Here is a 16,607-nt window from a genome sequence, read left to right as displayed (position 1 = left end):
CATCTAAATTCATCACATTTTAGGAAAACATGTGTTTCTCTTTCAATAATTAATAAAAATTGATGAAACTAGTGGCATTTGAAATATAACTCATAAATATAGATTGCCCAATTTGAATCACTTAAAAATTCATTTTGTAGAGTAAACCATAGCCTGGTAAAGTCTGCCTAGCTGCTACCTCCAAACAACAACAAAGTTAAAAATGTGTTTTGAACACGAAAAGTTGTCAAATAATTTTTCCAAAATTTGCACACAATGAGAACATGTTAAATTAACTCCATTAGCTTCATATTTCATAAAAGTGTTTCTATGAATTTATTTGAGTGTTTCTGTAATAACCAAACCTTTCATGCATCATTGTATTTAATTGTTCATGCATTCATGCCATGCGTTATGAGCTTGTATGACTTAGGATTGATTAATGGTGGAAGAAAAATTGGGCAGATTTAGTTTGTCTAACCACAATAACCCATATTGAATTCATATCTCGGGATGTATAAAGTAAGCCTACGATAAAATTCATGGTTATGTGCTCCAACTTCAATTCCGGGATTGGAAGAGATTGAAGTAATCCTGCCGATTTTTGGTGCTCCGCTTTTACTTGCCTGCATTGTAAACATCTCAAAACCAATTCTGTAATCTCCTTTTTCATGTTAGGCCACCAAAAGGTTTGCTTGAGATCTTGGTACATTTTTGTATTATCGGGATGCATTACAAATTTAGACTTATGCACTTTCTCTATAATTCTTCTTTTAATTTTTGAAACATTCAGAACACATAATCTTTGCTTAAACTTCAACACTGAATTTTCAAAAGTGGACCCTGGTTTTGGCTTTGCATCTATTTCATCATAGATTTTCTTAAGAAACTCATCTTCCACTTGCCTCTACTTAATCTCTTCGATGATAGCCAGTTGTGTCGTTATCTCAGCTAGCACTCCACCTTGTTTATGTAGCACAATTTCTACTTCCATTCTTTCCAACTCTATTAGTAACTCTTTCTGCCCCGTAAGCAAACATGCTAGATTTCCCACAAACTTTCTGCTGAGAGCATCTGCTATCGTATTAGCTTTACCGGGATGGTAATACATTTGCAAGTCATAATCCTTGATGAGTTCCAACCACCGTCTTTGTCACATATTAAGCTCTTTTTGGGTAAAGAAATGCTTTAGGCTTTTATGGTTAGGGTAGACTTCACACATTGCACCGTGCAGATAATGCCGCCATATTTTCAATCCAAAAACCACTATGGCTAGCTCCAAGTCATGCGTGGGATAATTCTTTTCATGAGGCTTAAGTTAACGAGAAGCATATGTAATTACCCTTCCATTCTGCATAAGTACACATCCCAATCCTTTATAAGAAGCGTCACTGTAGATAACAAACCCATCTGTACTGGACGGTAAGGTAAGAATTGGTGCTGTAGTTAGCCTTGTTTTCAACTCTTGGAAGGCAGACTCCCTTTGTTCTGTCCACTCAAATGGAACACCCTTCTGTGTCAACTGAGTAAGCGGCACTGCAATTTTAGCAAAATCTTTAACAAATCTTCTGTAGTACTCGATTAAACCCAAGAAACTGTGCACTTCTGACACATTAGTAGGAGTGGGCCAATTCACAATAGCTTCTACCTTTTGTCTGTCAATAAACACACCTTCTTTATTAATCACATGCCCCAAGAACACTACTTCATCTAGCCAAAACTCACATTTCTTCAATTTAACATACAATTTCTTGTCTCTAAGTGTTTGTAGGATTATTCTTAAATGTTTCTCATGTTCCTTCTTACTTTGCAAGTAGATAAGTATGTCATCAATGAACACAACAATAAACTCGTCCAAGTACGGTTTAAAAATTCGATTAATTAAATCTATAAAGACCGCCAGCACATTAGTAACTCCGAATGGCATAACCAAAAATTCGTAATACCTGTACCTGGTTTGAAAAGTGATCTTCTTAATGTCTTTAGCTCTTACTTTCAATTGATGATACCTAGATCTTAAATCTATTTTGGAGAATAATTGCGCTCCTTGCAACTGATCAAATAAATCATCAATCCTGGGCAAAGGGTACTTATTCTTCACGGTTACCTTATTAAGTTCCCTATAATAGATATATAACCGGAGTGTTCCGTTTTTCTTTTTTACAAAAAGAACTGGTGCACCCCAAGGTGAAGTACTTGGTCAGATGAGCCATTTATTAAGCAATTCTTGCAACTATACCTACAATTCTTTCATTTCAGTCGTTAACATTCTATAAGGAGCTTTCAAAATCGGTTAAGTTCCCTGCACAACATCAATTACAAATTCAATTTCATGGTCCACCAAATCCCCTGGCAACTCCTCTGGAAAAAATCTGGAAACTCACCAATAATAGGAATATTATCAACGCCTACATCTTTTGTTTGTACATTCAAAATACTACACAAATAACCTCGACAACCCTTCTGAAGTAATTTGCATGCTTTCACGGCTGATATCATATAGGGTGAAGGAGCTACCCCATGCCCCGCAAAAATAAATTCATGTTGTCTCGAAAGGTGGAAAACAACTTGTTTAGACACACAATCAATGGTTGCATGATACTTAGTTAGCCAATCCATTCCCAAAATTCTATCAAAATGATCCATATCGAGTGGCATCAAATTAGCATACAGTTGAATGTTCCCAAGTAAAATCTCACATGCAGGATAAAAATAAGCACATAACGTTGAGCCCCTAGATGGTGAAGACATACACAACACATAATTCAATGGCTCTATAGGTCTATTCAAATTAGGAGCAAATATTTTCGAAACAAAGGAATGACTAGAACCCGAATCAAGTAACACATGAGCAAGATGACCATTGATAAAGAGTGTACCTGAAATCACATCCTCTGTATTCTGAACATCACCAGGAATAAGAGCAAAGACTCTCCCCTGTCTGACATTATCTCTCGTATTATTAGACTTTACCGTAGTCTTTGTTACTGGAGCTGGAGTTGAACAGGTTGAACTTGCAGTTGCTCTAGTCATATTTTGTCGCTTTTTCTGGGGACAATCCTTGGCTAAGTGGTTCGTCTTTCCACACTTAAAGCATGCCCTAGTTGTTCGATGACAAACTCCACGGTGTTTATTCCCACATTCGGGGCAAGTTGGTGCCGAGTTATGTATAGAATTGGAAATACTGGAAGAGGTTCCTAAATTCGATTTTTTGTTCTATGAGGATGCCGATCGTTTCTGCACATTAGTACCCTGTCTTTTCCCTTTCCACTCAGAGATTTGGTTTTGAGTGGCTATGTTAGCTTCAACCATTAAGGCCCTATTCAATACATCAATGTATTTTGGTAACTTCAACACATTGATCTAGTCCAAAATGGTATTTCAGAGTCGTCCCTCGAACTTCCTTGCTTTTTTGTAATCCGTATCCACCATGTACAGTGCAAAACGGGCTAGTTCTGTAAATTATGCTTCATCTTCCGCTACGGTTTTGTTCCCTTGCTTTAAGTTCTCAAACTCGGTGACTTTCCTACCCTTGATGCACTATGGAAAATATTTCTTACAAAAGACTTCTAAAAATTGAGCCCAATTCAGTCCTTGATGTTCATTCCGTATAAGCATCCACCATCTTCTTGCTTTGACTTCCAACGTAAAGGCGACAAGTAGCACTTTCTGTGTCTCAATGCAGGGAAAAACCTCAAACAATTTCTCTATTCCCAACACCCAAGATTTAGCCTTGAGTAGGTTCACACCTCCATGAAATAAAGGCGGTTTCATCTTTTTAAACTCTTTTATAAGTGCAATTGTTCAGTTTTTTGCTTAGTTGTCTTGTACCACTGGTGGGTCAGGTATAGGTAGCAATGGCGGAGGTGGTTGTTGCTGTTGAGGTTGTTGGTGTCTCATAGCCTCTGCCATTTCCATTATCATTCTTTCCAACTGATCAAGTCGCGCGGAGGTAGACTCCTTTGAGTCATCCGCCCTCGTCCTCACCATGATCTATATAACAATAAATTATAAGACACAAAGAAAATATACACAAGTACATAACGATAATGTTCATTTCGTACTTCATATCATCTTCCATATCACATACAGATCATAATAACATCTTTCATATCATATCATATGCATATCATATATATAGCATCATGCAACTTAAGTCTTTTCTAGACTCCTAATAGCTCAAATGGACCCGTGTGTGAGGTATTAACTCATGCCCTGATACCATTTTGTCACGACCCAAACCCGCCCTTAAGAGTTTGGATCATAGCTGACCGGTAATCATTTGATTACCTACGGCCTCAAACAAAAATACAAAATAAGTACAATAACGGGGCCATAAGCAGAAGTATATCACATACAAAGAAGTCCATTGAACTGTGCCAATATGATCAAAATATACATTGTTTATATGACAACGTATCACACATATTTACATGTCTATGCAAAAGTTTATGTATCAAAGAAGTTCTTTGTATATATAGTTTACATAACCCAGGACCATCATAACAAAGTTAACACAAAGTGATATCAAAAAGTAAGTCAAAAGACAAAAAGACAGAGGCTCCATCTTGAAGACTTGACCACTCGAGTTCACAAACAACTCCTGGTACAGACCCTATGGTTGGGCTCCATGCTGCTAATCACCTACATATATATACATACATACGGAGTGAGCAAAGCTCAATGAGTAATAATAAAGTAAAGAGGGTTAAACCACCGAGCATGAGTTGTAAAAGACTATAATAACTGAGGACAAAACCGTTCATGGTATAACTTCCACACCATATTCATGATCACATTACAGAACGGCCTCGGGCCCAACATAGTACTGAATGGCCTTGGACCCATCATATAAACAGAACAGCCTTAGGCCCAGCATATAGACAGAACTGCCTTAGACCCATCACTTTATCAGAACGACCTCATGCCTATTAAACAGAACGACCTTAGGCCCATTACATTATCAGCTGGTCAGAACGACCTTAGGTCCAAACAAATCATATTAGAACAGAACGACCTTGGGCCCAAATATATCATAGTATAGCAAAACGACCTTAGGTCCACATTGTATATATCATATCACGTTCATGAAACTCATTCATTTTGGAACTTAATGCAAGTTACAGATGGCATATCCTTTAAAAAGGAAAACAAGTACTTTAAAACTTATCTTTACAATACTACTACTCACAGTGATATTGGCCTTGCAATGGTCATTCCAGCAGGCAACCTTGAGCTAAAGCCTTGAATTTCCCCTTCAAATCCCCAAGCTTCCAAGCCTTGACTTGATCTTCTCTTTTCTCCTTTTGCTCTCCCTTTCTAGAACTCTCAACAAGATATTTTGAGCTTAAGTCTTTAAGTTCTCTAAGGCTCTCTCATATATCTATCTTATGTTAAGTTAGAAGCACATGTAAATTAATCATAATTCAACTCCTTAGCTTAATTAAATGCATTTAAGTCATTATGACTTCAATTTTTACAAAACTTCATATTAGGCCTTAAAAATCATACTGGTCATAAATATCAAGTTAGTTTTGTTTTCTAACATCTCTAAGACCTTCAATTTTCAGCTCAAAGCTCTAATCTCAACAGATTTTTCTGTACTAAACAGATAGAAATTCACAAACCATGGCTTTGTTTGGTTTGTATTTGAGAAACATGTTTTTAGATAAAAAGTACGAAAATTTGTTTGGTTTGGTTTTTTTTCAAAAGATGTTTTGAAAAATTATTTTGAGAGCGAGTTTTGGAAAAAGTGATTGATTTGATGTGTATGAGAGAGAGAGAGATTTGTTTGGAAAATTTGTAAACCAAACAAATTTTGGAAATTTTTTTTGGAAAATTTTGTTTGGTTTGATTACTTTTGAAAACTTATTTGTAGAGAATTTTTCCCAAAGTTTTTTGAGAAACACAAATCAAACAAGGCCCATACCTTTCACACAACTAAGCATGTAATTCCATATTAAACACATAATCACATGGATAATTAAAGAATGAAAGTATATTATGGAGTCAGATTATCACACAACTAATACTTTTGCAGTGTTTTGAAGACCACTCGAGCGACCAAAGTTGAGCTATAGCGAAGACCCTATTTTTAGCAAATTTGACTAAGTGTTTCAAGTTACATTGTGGCATCCTCATTGTATCTTAGGCATTTCTAAGCCTTAATTAAAACATAGTAATGAGGATAAGGATTAGAAACACACCAAGATAGAAAAAAAATGAGTAAGTGTTTTCCGAGCATGTGTTTCAATGTGTATCTGTTACGTATTTGTGTAGGTCATGTGTTCTGCCCGCCTGATCAATCTGTTTTGTTCATGTGACCTATTCTTCTACTAGAGCTATCTGTGTGTAACAACTCTGTAAAGTTATGTTTGACTATAAGTATTTTTTGACTAATATGATATGATCTGTTTTCTGAAATGCTATTTTGTGAATCATGAATGAATGTCCAATTTTCTGAAATATATTTGTGGCATCCTTAATTCACGTGGCCTTCACCTAGGGGTAATAATACCGAAGCTTATGTTCATGTGGCCCTTGCCTAGGGGTAGCAATACCGAGATTTATATTCATATGGTCTTTGCTCGGGGGTAACAATATCGAGGCATATGTTCACGTGGCCTTCACATGGGGGTGACAATACCATGGCTATTTGTGCACAAAAATGTTGACCTTTATGGTCGTCGGTACTGACAATGCATATGTGTCTTATGACCAATTTGATCTAATAGCTAATGGATGTACCACATATAACTGCTAACGAATTCTATATAAGTATGTGAATCTTGGTGTGTTTTTTATACGAGCTCTGATTTTTGAATTTGTGATGGACATCATTTATAAACGCTTTACCCTGTGTTATTCACTAGGCTCCAACTCACTGTATTATTCATGTATGTAGGTAATCAGGCGCAGGACCAGGCTCAGTAAGGATTGCCTGGAGATTTGTTTGTGTCTGTCAACCAGTATGCCTCCCGAGGAGGTTCCGAAATGTCATGTGGTCGAGTTTTGTGGACATGATGCAAGTTTAAGTTTAAGTTGTTTTCTTTTGTTTGTTTGGACAAACTTTTGGTTTATCTGTATCTAAGATGACATAAGGCTGATATTCTAATGACATGATATATACATATATATGTAAATATAAGTTTTTAAAATTTCAGTTCCATGTATTTCTGCATAGCTCTATGGACATTATATGTTTGTATTTGCTTCCGCTAGCCCTTGTATTTTGTTTAATTTGTTCAGGGGCTTTTGGTAATCCCAAGATTACTGGCCGATTACAACACTAAACCTATAAAGGCAGGTTTGGGCTGTGACAACCCCTCTCCCTTATATGTATGTAGATGAAGACGTAGATCAAGTACATGAGGAGGAGTCGCACTAGAATTCCTTTTCTTTGATTTTGTCTTTTGGTGGCGTTGCAACTTTAGGACTAGAGTTTTGTACCATGAGTTAGGGTTTTTGTAAGGATGACTTTTGATGTTGCATCTTTTTCTTTTTGCTGTTTGAACATGTGAATATCAAGTAAATAAACAAAACATATGCTTGTTTGGACTTCATTTTACTTATGCACTTGCTCTGAATGGATTTAACTAAAATAGTGGACAAGTTATTTCGCATAAGCCCCAAAGTTTGTTGTTCAACCTTGTTTTGTTTTGTTAGGCCTTTAGTAGTTTGACACTACTGGTTGGTTATGTCCATTATCCTGTTTTGGGACAGGATGGGGTCATGACAGTTTCCAACCCGAACAGAATTCTACTTGTGCTGGAAGTTCATTGTTTTGTAAAAGATAAACTTTGTATTCACTATTTTTCAAATACAAGGCTACAAAAATCATTTCTTGCTATTACTCTCATATAAAACACAAATATTTCAGATTACTTTCATTAGTGAAAAGGGAAAATAGATGGAGATAAATATTCGTGAAGAAAACCATAAACATAAGGCATGCATGTTTCACATTCTTTCTTCTAACGACTATGAATTAATTTCTTCATATACTCCTTGTAATAACCCACATTTTATGTCCTAGTCATGTTTGCATGCATTTGTATGTTTTGCCATGTTAAGATGCTGTAGCGACCCATATTCATGTCATGGTCATGTTCATGTTCATTTACATAACCTTGTCTTGTTAAGTTGCATTCATGAATCTTGTCTTGTTTGGTTAAGTATTGCTTGCATGCTTTGTTCCTTCTTTGATGTTAAGCCTAGGTCATGCCAAGCCTAGGTTGTGTTAAGCCTAGATCATTCCAAACCGAGGTCATCTTCAGTGTAGAATTATCTTGGAACCACCTTGTTTGACCTCCACCTTTGCTTTGACATATTGGCCGAGATGTCATTATCTAGGCTGAGGTGTTAATCACCAAGGCCGAGATGTGTATTATCTAGGCCGAGATATTACCTTTGCACCCAAGCGATCTTGTCCTGGAGTGGTATGACCTAGACCGAGGTGTGGCACATCTAGGCTAAGGTGTGGCACAGCTTAGTCAAGTGTTGTCCTTCCTAGCTGAGGTCATTGCCACCTTAGTTGCTGAAGTCTTGTTGTTAGCCGATGCCATCACTTGCCGGAGTGCCTTATCGAGTAGCTTGTTAGATACGCTTTGCCATAGTCTTGTCTTGTCAATCTATCACCTTTTTGTGGAGAGCCAACCAGCTGTTGCCACGTGTCCGAGCGCAGTGTTAAGCCAGCTGACAGAGAGAGAAACCTATCATTTATTATATCCTTGTTTTTGAAGAAGAGAGAGAAGCTCTAGATGAGGAAGAAGAGCTCTTGAGGGAGAGTAGATTTCCAAGCTTGATTCCTAGAGATCAAACCGTTAGATCCGTGTTCTAAGGTTAGATTCTTGATCTGCGCATGTTATATCGGCAATGCTTATGTCGGCAATCCTGAATATTATGTTTCTTGACATGTATTTTGTTTATGTCGGCTTGAGAAGCCTTTTTCCAAGATGTAATATGTATTTTTGTACTTCACTTTATTTGTATTCAAGTTGTAAAGTTATGTAAAGATGTATGCCATTTCATTTGACTTATGCACTGCTTTTATGGACCACTTGTATTTTAGATTATTGCTTCCGCACTTGTGAGCCCCCTATATCTATACTCTGATTGTGTGTGAATTTTGAAAGTTGGCCTTCGGTAATCTCGGATTACTGGCCATCACGGCACCAAACTACTAGGGGCGGTTTGGGGTCGTGACAGAATGGTATCAGAGGACAAGTCCCTTATAGTACGTTATTCACACACTTTGAGTCCTAAAGAGCGTAGGATGTCCCTTAAAAGAATGTTAGGATTGCATCATGTTGCTTGCTACTTGACAAGGTGTGTATCATCTCGGCATGAGCATTTGTTACATCGGCATGATCATGTTCACTTGCATGCATGTTCATTTGTTCGTTTTGTTCTAAGAGTCACATCCTGCATACGCCCAGCATCATGAGAAGAGGTAAAACCCCAGTTGGCTGAGATTATCTTGAAGACAGAATAGACAGATTGGAAGGACTGGTTGAAGGTTTGGCATACGAGTTAAGGCAGGTAAGACGACAGAACACTGATGCCGCATCCACTCAGGCCGAGCAGATAGATGACCGACAAGCAGTACCACCTCCGCCTCCTCTAGTACCACAAGTGCAGCCGCAGTCAGCCTCGTATGGAGATGGCACATTGCTCAACATGCCGACGTATTCCGGAGTACTAGACAAGGTCATCTTGGCAGAGACCAACTTGAATAAGAGTCAGAACTTGGGGGAGAAACAAAAAAAGCGACAGCACTATGAGAATCGCAAAGTACCGTTCAACGCTAAGAGAAAGGCGAACATGGGCAGTTCTAGCAACTCAAAGCAGGAAGGTAATGCTAAGCCGACATGTACAAGTTGCAGGATGCGACATTTTAGAGTTTGTCATAGGGCATCGAGGGCTTGCTTTAAATGTGGCGAGATGGGTCACTGTGTGAAGGACTACCCGAGGGCAAAGGCTAGAAAGGATAAGAAGAAATGAGAACTTGACATCCGGAGTCGTTTTGGGAACAAGGTAAGTGAAGTTTGGGGACCAAACTTCTTTAAGGGGGAAGGATGTAACAACCCACATTTTATGTCCTAGTCATGTTTGCATGCATTTGGATGTTTTGCCATGTTAAGATGCTGTAGCGACCTATATTCATGTCATGGTCATGTTCATGTTCATTTACATAACCTTGTCTTGTTAAGTTGCATTCATGAATCTTGTCTTGTTTGGTTAAGTGTTGCTTGCATGCTTTGTTCCTTCCTTGATGTTAAGCCTAGGTCATGCCAAGCCTAGGTTATGTTAAGCCTAGATCATTCCAAGCTGAGGTCATCTTCAGTTTAGAATTATCTTGGAACCACCTTGTTTGACCCCCACCTTTGCTTTGACATATTGGCCGAGATGTCATTATCTAGGCCGAGGTGTTAATCACCAAGGCCGAGATGTGTATTATCTAGGCCGAGATGTTACCTTTGCACCCAAGCGATCTTGTCCTGGAGTGGTATGACCTAGACCGAGGTGTGGCACATTTAGGCCAAGGTGTGGCACAGTTTAGTCAAGTGTTGTCCTTCTTAGCCGAGGTCATTGCCACCTTAGTTGCCGAAGTCTTGTTGTTAGCCGATGTCATCACTTGCCGGAGTGCCTTACTGAGTAGCTTATTAGATACGCTTTGCCATAATCTTGTCAATCTATCACCTTTTTTAGGAGAGCCAACCAGCCGTTGCCACGTGTCCGAGCTGAGTGTTAAGCCAGCCGGCAGAGAGAGAAACCTATCATTTGTTATATCCTTGTTTTTGAAGAGGAGAGAGAAGCTCTAGGAGAGGAAGAAGAGTTCTTGAGGGAGAGTAGATTTCCAAGCTTTATTCCTAGAGATCAAACCGTTAGATTCGTGTTCTAAGGTTAGATTCTTGATCTGCGCATGTTATGTCGGCAATGCTTATGTTGGCAATCCTGAATATTATGTTTCTTGACATGTATTTTGTTTATGTCGGCTTGAGAAGCCTTTTTCCAAGATGTAATATGTATTTTTGTACTTCACTTTATTTGTATTCAAGTTGTAAAGCTATGTAAAGATGTATGCCATTTCATTTGACTTATGCACTGCTCTTATGGACCACTTGTATTTTAGATTATTGCTTCCGCACTTGTGAGCCCCCTATATCTATACTCTGATTGTGTGTGAATTTTGAAAGTTGGCCTTCGGTAATCTCGGATTACTGGCCATCACGGCACCAAACTACTAGGGGCGGTTTGGGGTCGTGACACTTCTCGTGTAAACATAAGATTCCACATATATTTCATTACTTATGAGGTGTTTGGGAACCCAAGTTTGAGGCTAAAATAGCCTAGAACACTAAAAAAGCCAAATAGCCTCAAATTATATCATAAACCAATGATTTATATTAAAAATATAATAAAAAAAATAGCCGACAGTAGGGTAACCTACACTGCCACATTGACAGTGTAGTGATAGCCTAGTCTCACAGGCTAAAAAGACTATTTTGTCCCATTAGACCAATTTTGAAAAAAGTGAGGTTGGGGACAAATTTGTTATTTCAGCCTCAAACATCAATTCAAACACATTTTTCAATACAACAACTCAAATAAAAATCCATCCTATCTTCCCAAACACAAAAACTAAAATAGCATACTAAAATAGCCAAAAAGCCTAAAAAATAGCCACTTCCCAAACACTCACTTAGTAGATGGAGGGTTTCTAAACATTACCAATACCCTTAATTTAAGTCCATTTTGTAACGCCCCAATTTTTTTTTTTTTTTTTTTTGGGAACATCTTAAAATTTAAATGAAAATAACTTGCTAAATAAAAGTTTTAACAACTAATTAGGGAAATTTAAATTCTCACATAGAGAAAGCTTAACAACAAAAGAAAATTACGAGTTCTCATACAATATTACAACAAATTTATAACATTCGTAATTACTAATACAAAAGATAATAAAATTTTATTTTGCTAAATTCTTGATTTCAAGTTAGCCACGGTTCTATATTAGTAGCGGCTCTAATTTCGGCTTTAGTTCCTTCCCCGTCATAATCTGGCAGAAAACGCCAAGGTAACAAAATATATGTCATGAGTTTTGCAACACAGTAAGAAAACATAACCAACATACCATTCTTTTTAAGGAAAAATAATCAGATCATGACAATTAAAATCATAATAAAAATTAACAGCATGATAGATTTAACAACCATTATAATAATTTCAACAATTTTTAATAGTTTAGGTGACATTCAAAAATCCCACCAAAGAGATTTTCTTACCAACCACTATACATGCAATCCTCTCTTTAATGGTATAAACTATACATGCAAGTCTATTTTCACAATAATACCATAACTTTAAGACTACCAATATCTTCAAATATTTGATATACAAATCACAAATTTACATACAACTATAAATAAAATTCTATCTACAAGTTTAATCATTTTATCATATGAATACAATCTGAAAATTTCAACAATTAAAAAAAAAAAAGAGGGTTGAGAGAGTTTTTCTTACTTAATAATAGAATGATAAAATGGTAGAAAATTTTAGCTTCTTTAATCTCTTACTCTTCTTCTTTGCCCCTCTGCTTAGCTTGCTTACCGATTTCCTTTACTTCTCTGATCAAAGGAGTAGCATGCATATATATGCATGGATTACATGCTGAGGCTTTCCTTTCTCATCATTCTCTCAGGTCTAATTCAATCTTCTAAATCCAAGAAGCATAATGGGGCCTTATTCCCTATATTGACATGCAAACAAACAAGTGGCATTCTACTGCCACCAAAAATCAAATTCTGATTTTTTTCAAAAAAAAATTTGTGTGGGTTTTCTTAAAATGATATACTAAGATTTTTAACTAAGGTATTTAATAAGAATAATTATCATGTTAAATCCTTATTAAAATAATTGATAAACAACAATATTGAACATCCACAAAATTATTATTCTTAATAATCTCTTTATTAGTGATTGAATTAGGTTAGTTTGAAACTAACTTATACACTAATATATATTTTAGATAGACTCTGGATAAAATTAATTAATTAATTTATTCATTTATTTTCTTTTAAGAATAATTAAATGCGGGTTGTCATACAATTACATAGCACCAATATGGAAATAATAAGTACAAATGGGTGACTACAAAGTGTTCTCTCTCGAATAAAATGACGAAACATTCCAATACAATAAGTGTAGCAAATGCCCTAAGGCTTACATTGAAAATTTCAACAAGTTTAAATAATTACATTAAAAAAATCAACACATTATCATTCCATCGATGAGAAACAAAGCTTAAATCAACAACATTCAAACTTCTTGAACTTTTGAACGAGGTAACAACTCTACACCTGAAAACCGGTTCAACAATTGGGATGAACACAAGGTCCAGTGGGGATGTACAATGATTCTCAACAATAAAACTAATAGATATATGTGATCATGAATGTTGTCACGTGATAAGTACCTAAATAATGTGTTCTTTTATATCCAAAATAACTATACATAGGTAGATGCTTTCTTCACAAATTCCACTTGACATTTCAAAAAAAACCATTTGTTATAACGAGGTAACAACTCTACACCTAAAAAATGGTTCAACAATTAGGATGAACACAAGGTCCAGTAGGGATGTGCAATGATTCTCAACAATAAAATCCATGGATATATGTGATCATGAATGCTATCACGTGATAAGTAAATAAATAATGTGTTCTTTTTTATCCAAAATAACTATACATAGGTAGATGTTTTCTTTACAAATTCCACTTGACAATTCAAAGAAAACCATTTGTTATCTTCTTATCTTATCAATATTTATTCAAAGAATTTCTTAAATCTTTTTTGCGGTAGAAAAAGATCTTAGGCCAACTAATCAGGTACTTTTCCTACTCATATATCATACAGATTAATTACACTACCACACGTCACTTTGTCATAATCTACATAACACCGAACACACACATACCGACATGTTTCATATAACTAAGTGATAAGGTTCAATTAATTATAGACGTATTCCAATTACACACAGTTTATCAGACACTACTCTGGAACGAAAGCTAAAACCTATCTCAAGCATCACGCTTTACCGATGGCTAACCGGAAGGAAAGCAGAACCTCTATAGCCCAATAGTCCACACGCTTTATCGGGCGGTACTCTAGAAGGAAGGCGAAACCTTTATCAAACCCCACACTTTATCGATCACAAGCCAGAAGGAAACGGACCCTCTTTCTGTCACGCCCCACTTTTTATTACCCGAATAACATTACTATATCTATTAACATAAATCATTTTCCATTAAGAACATGCGGAGTTATGCATACATTAAATTTATAAATAAATGAAAGTCTTCTCAATTGTACATATATGAAATGCAACAGGAATTACATTTAAACAAAATGCCCCTAGGCATACATCGTTACATTAAAATTAAGGGTTTAACCTTTTTACAATAATGGCGTTTCCACTAACAGGTATAGGCCCTTGGCCAACAATTAAGGAAGATCACAGGTCTTTAATCATCTCTCAACTTGTAACTGAAAAATAATTAGCAAGGTTAGATAAACATAAAGTCCAGTAAAAATCCCAATATGATCCTAAACAATAACAACATACAAATATTTATGATCATGAATGCACCATGATGTGCAATATAAATACTATGACAATTTTATATTGAAAAGTTACTTATATAAGTACATTGTCTTCAAAAACATCCATTTAAACACCATAAGATGTAAAACCATTTTTTTTCTTTCCCATTTATCCAATTTAGTTCCAAAAATATTCATTTACAACACAATTTTGTTTCTTTAAATCTCCATGTTAATATAAAAGATTTATGTCTCTACTTTTGTTTTGAAAGCACATTCATATATACAAGTCTCCACTTGTGTTTTGAAAGCACATTCATATATACGAGTCATAATCCAACCTCATAACTCAACCCACTACACACACTTATGCAACAATACATCTACTATCTTCCCTGACCATAGGCCCAAGGGCAAGGAACACCCATAACAAGATACCAAGAAAAATATATTTCTAAATATAAATAACTGAACGTAATACATACTTCCATTTTCACCAGCCTACAGCATGGATGGCAAATAATACAACTCACATAACACATGATGCGTTACTAGCCTCACCCAGAGGGAAACAACCCCATGGTCATACTTTACTGGGTGCAAACTGGAAGTAAAAGAACCTATGACAAGGCGCCATACTTTACTAGTTCAATACGAAAAGAAATGGACCTCCTTTCACACGTTATTGGGCACAAATCAAAAGGGACGAAGAACCTTTGTTAAGGCACCACGCCCGGAGGGAAATGGACCCCAAATAATAACACAACATGCTAAACTACATAATATCAGACAAGTATAATACATACACATTATCCACTCAACAACAACAATGTCATCCTTTACCGATGACCAAGGACAAAACCTCTAAACGGATAAATAGATACACAACTCATACAATATAAATCCATAACTAGTTCCACATTTTCAAATCAACCATTTCTCATTTCATTTCATAAAAGAGTTACACATGCCATTTTATTTCCAAAACCAAATCTGTTGTTTCAAAACCATCAACTACTTCCATCCATGGCCAAAACATCATATTTTTCCTTAAACCAGTCCAATTTTTCATTTTAATAACTAAACTACTATTCCAATTCTCTAACACATAACTCGGTTATTACACATCTTCACCCATTTAGGATTAATTAAGCCCATAATGATAAATTAAAGTTTTTCCCCACTCGCAACACGAACATGCCCAGCTACTTTTTAATTAATCGAAACACCTGCAACTCATCTAATTCATACTTCCAAAATCCAAACCCCAAACCCCTATCATGCTTTTTGTAAAATTTCTTAACAAACTTGTTTTTAAATGCTGTAAAAACTACCACATGTATATCTATACAAGTTATTGAAAAGGAGCAAAGAAATCCCTATCTCAAGCAAAAAGAGAAGAAAGCCCAAAAATCCAACTTTAAAAAAAACACGATCCGATCAAATTAAATGGAAGCCATCACCAAGCTCTACGTTTTGATATATGCAACTAAGGGTCAAAGATGTATAGAAATAGATGAAATCAAGGTTAAAGAGCTTGAAAACTCAAAAATCACAAAAATAAAGAGAAGAGAGAGTGAAAAATTAAGAGATTTGACCTAAAAAATAACTTTTAAAGTTATGATTCCCGACAAATTACTTGAGCGGTCAAAAGTTGATCTTAACGAAAAATATGATCTATATAGACTGCAATATATATGAATTTTAGGGCGATTAAAGAAAGTTCGAAATTATGCAATTTCATGTATGTAAATCATGTATACATATACTAATGGCTACAAACACGTTTTGAATTGCTTTGCATGTATTAAAATAGTACGAAAACACCTAAAACGCTTGGATACCAATGTAGGAAAAGTAATACATAGTGAATAAACGGATTCAAACATACCTTTAGATGTTGAATCGAAAACAAAGAAGCTAGTAGGTGAATCATGTGACTCGAAATCATGAATTGAAATTCCAGTGATTGAATGATACTACAGCGTTTGTATCACCCTCTCAACTGATAATATAAA

This window comes from Camellia sinensis, chromosome 9 (genome assembly GCF_055761805.1).
Source record: "Camellia sinensis isolate YWXY chromosome 9, ASM5576180v1, whole genome shotgun sequence".
In the NCBI taxonomy this organism is placed as follows: Eukaryota; Viridiplantae; Streptophyta; class Magnoliopsida; order Ericales; family Theaceae; genus Camellia; species Camellia sinensis.
Note: the sequence above shows the minus strand (reverse complement) of the source record.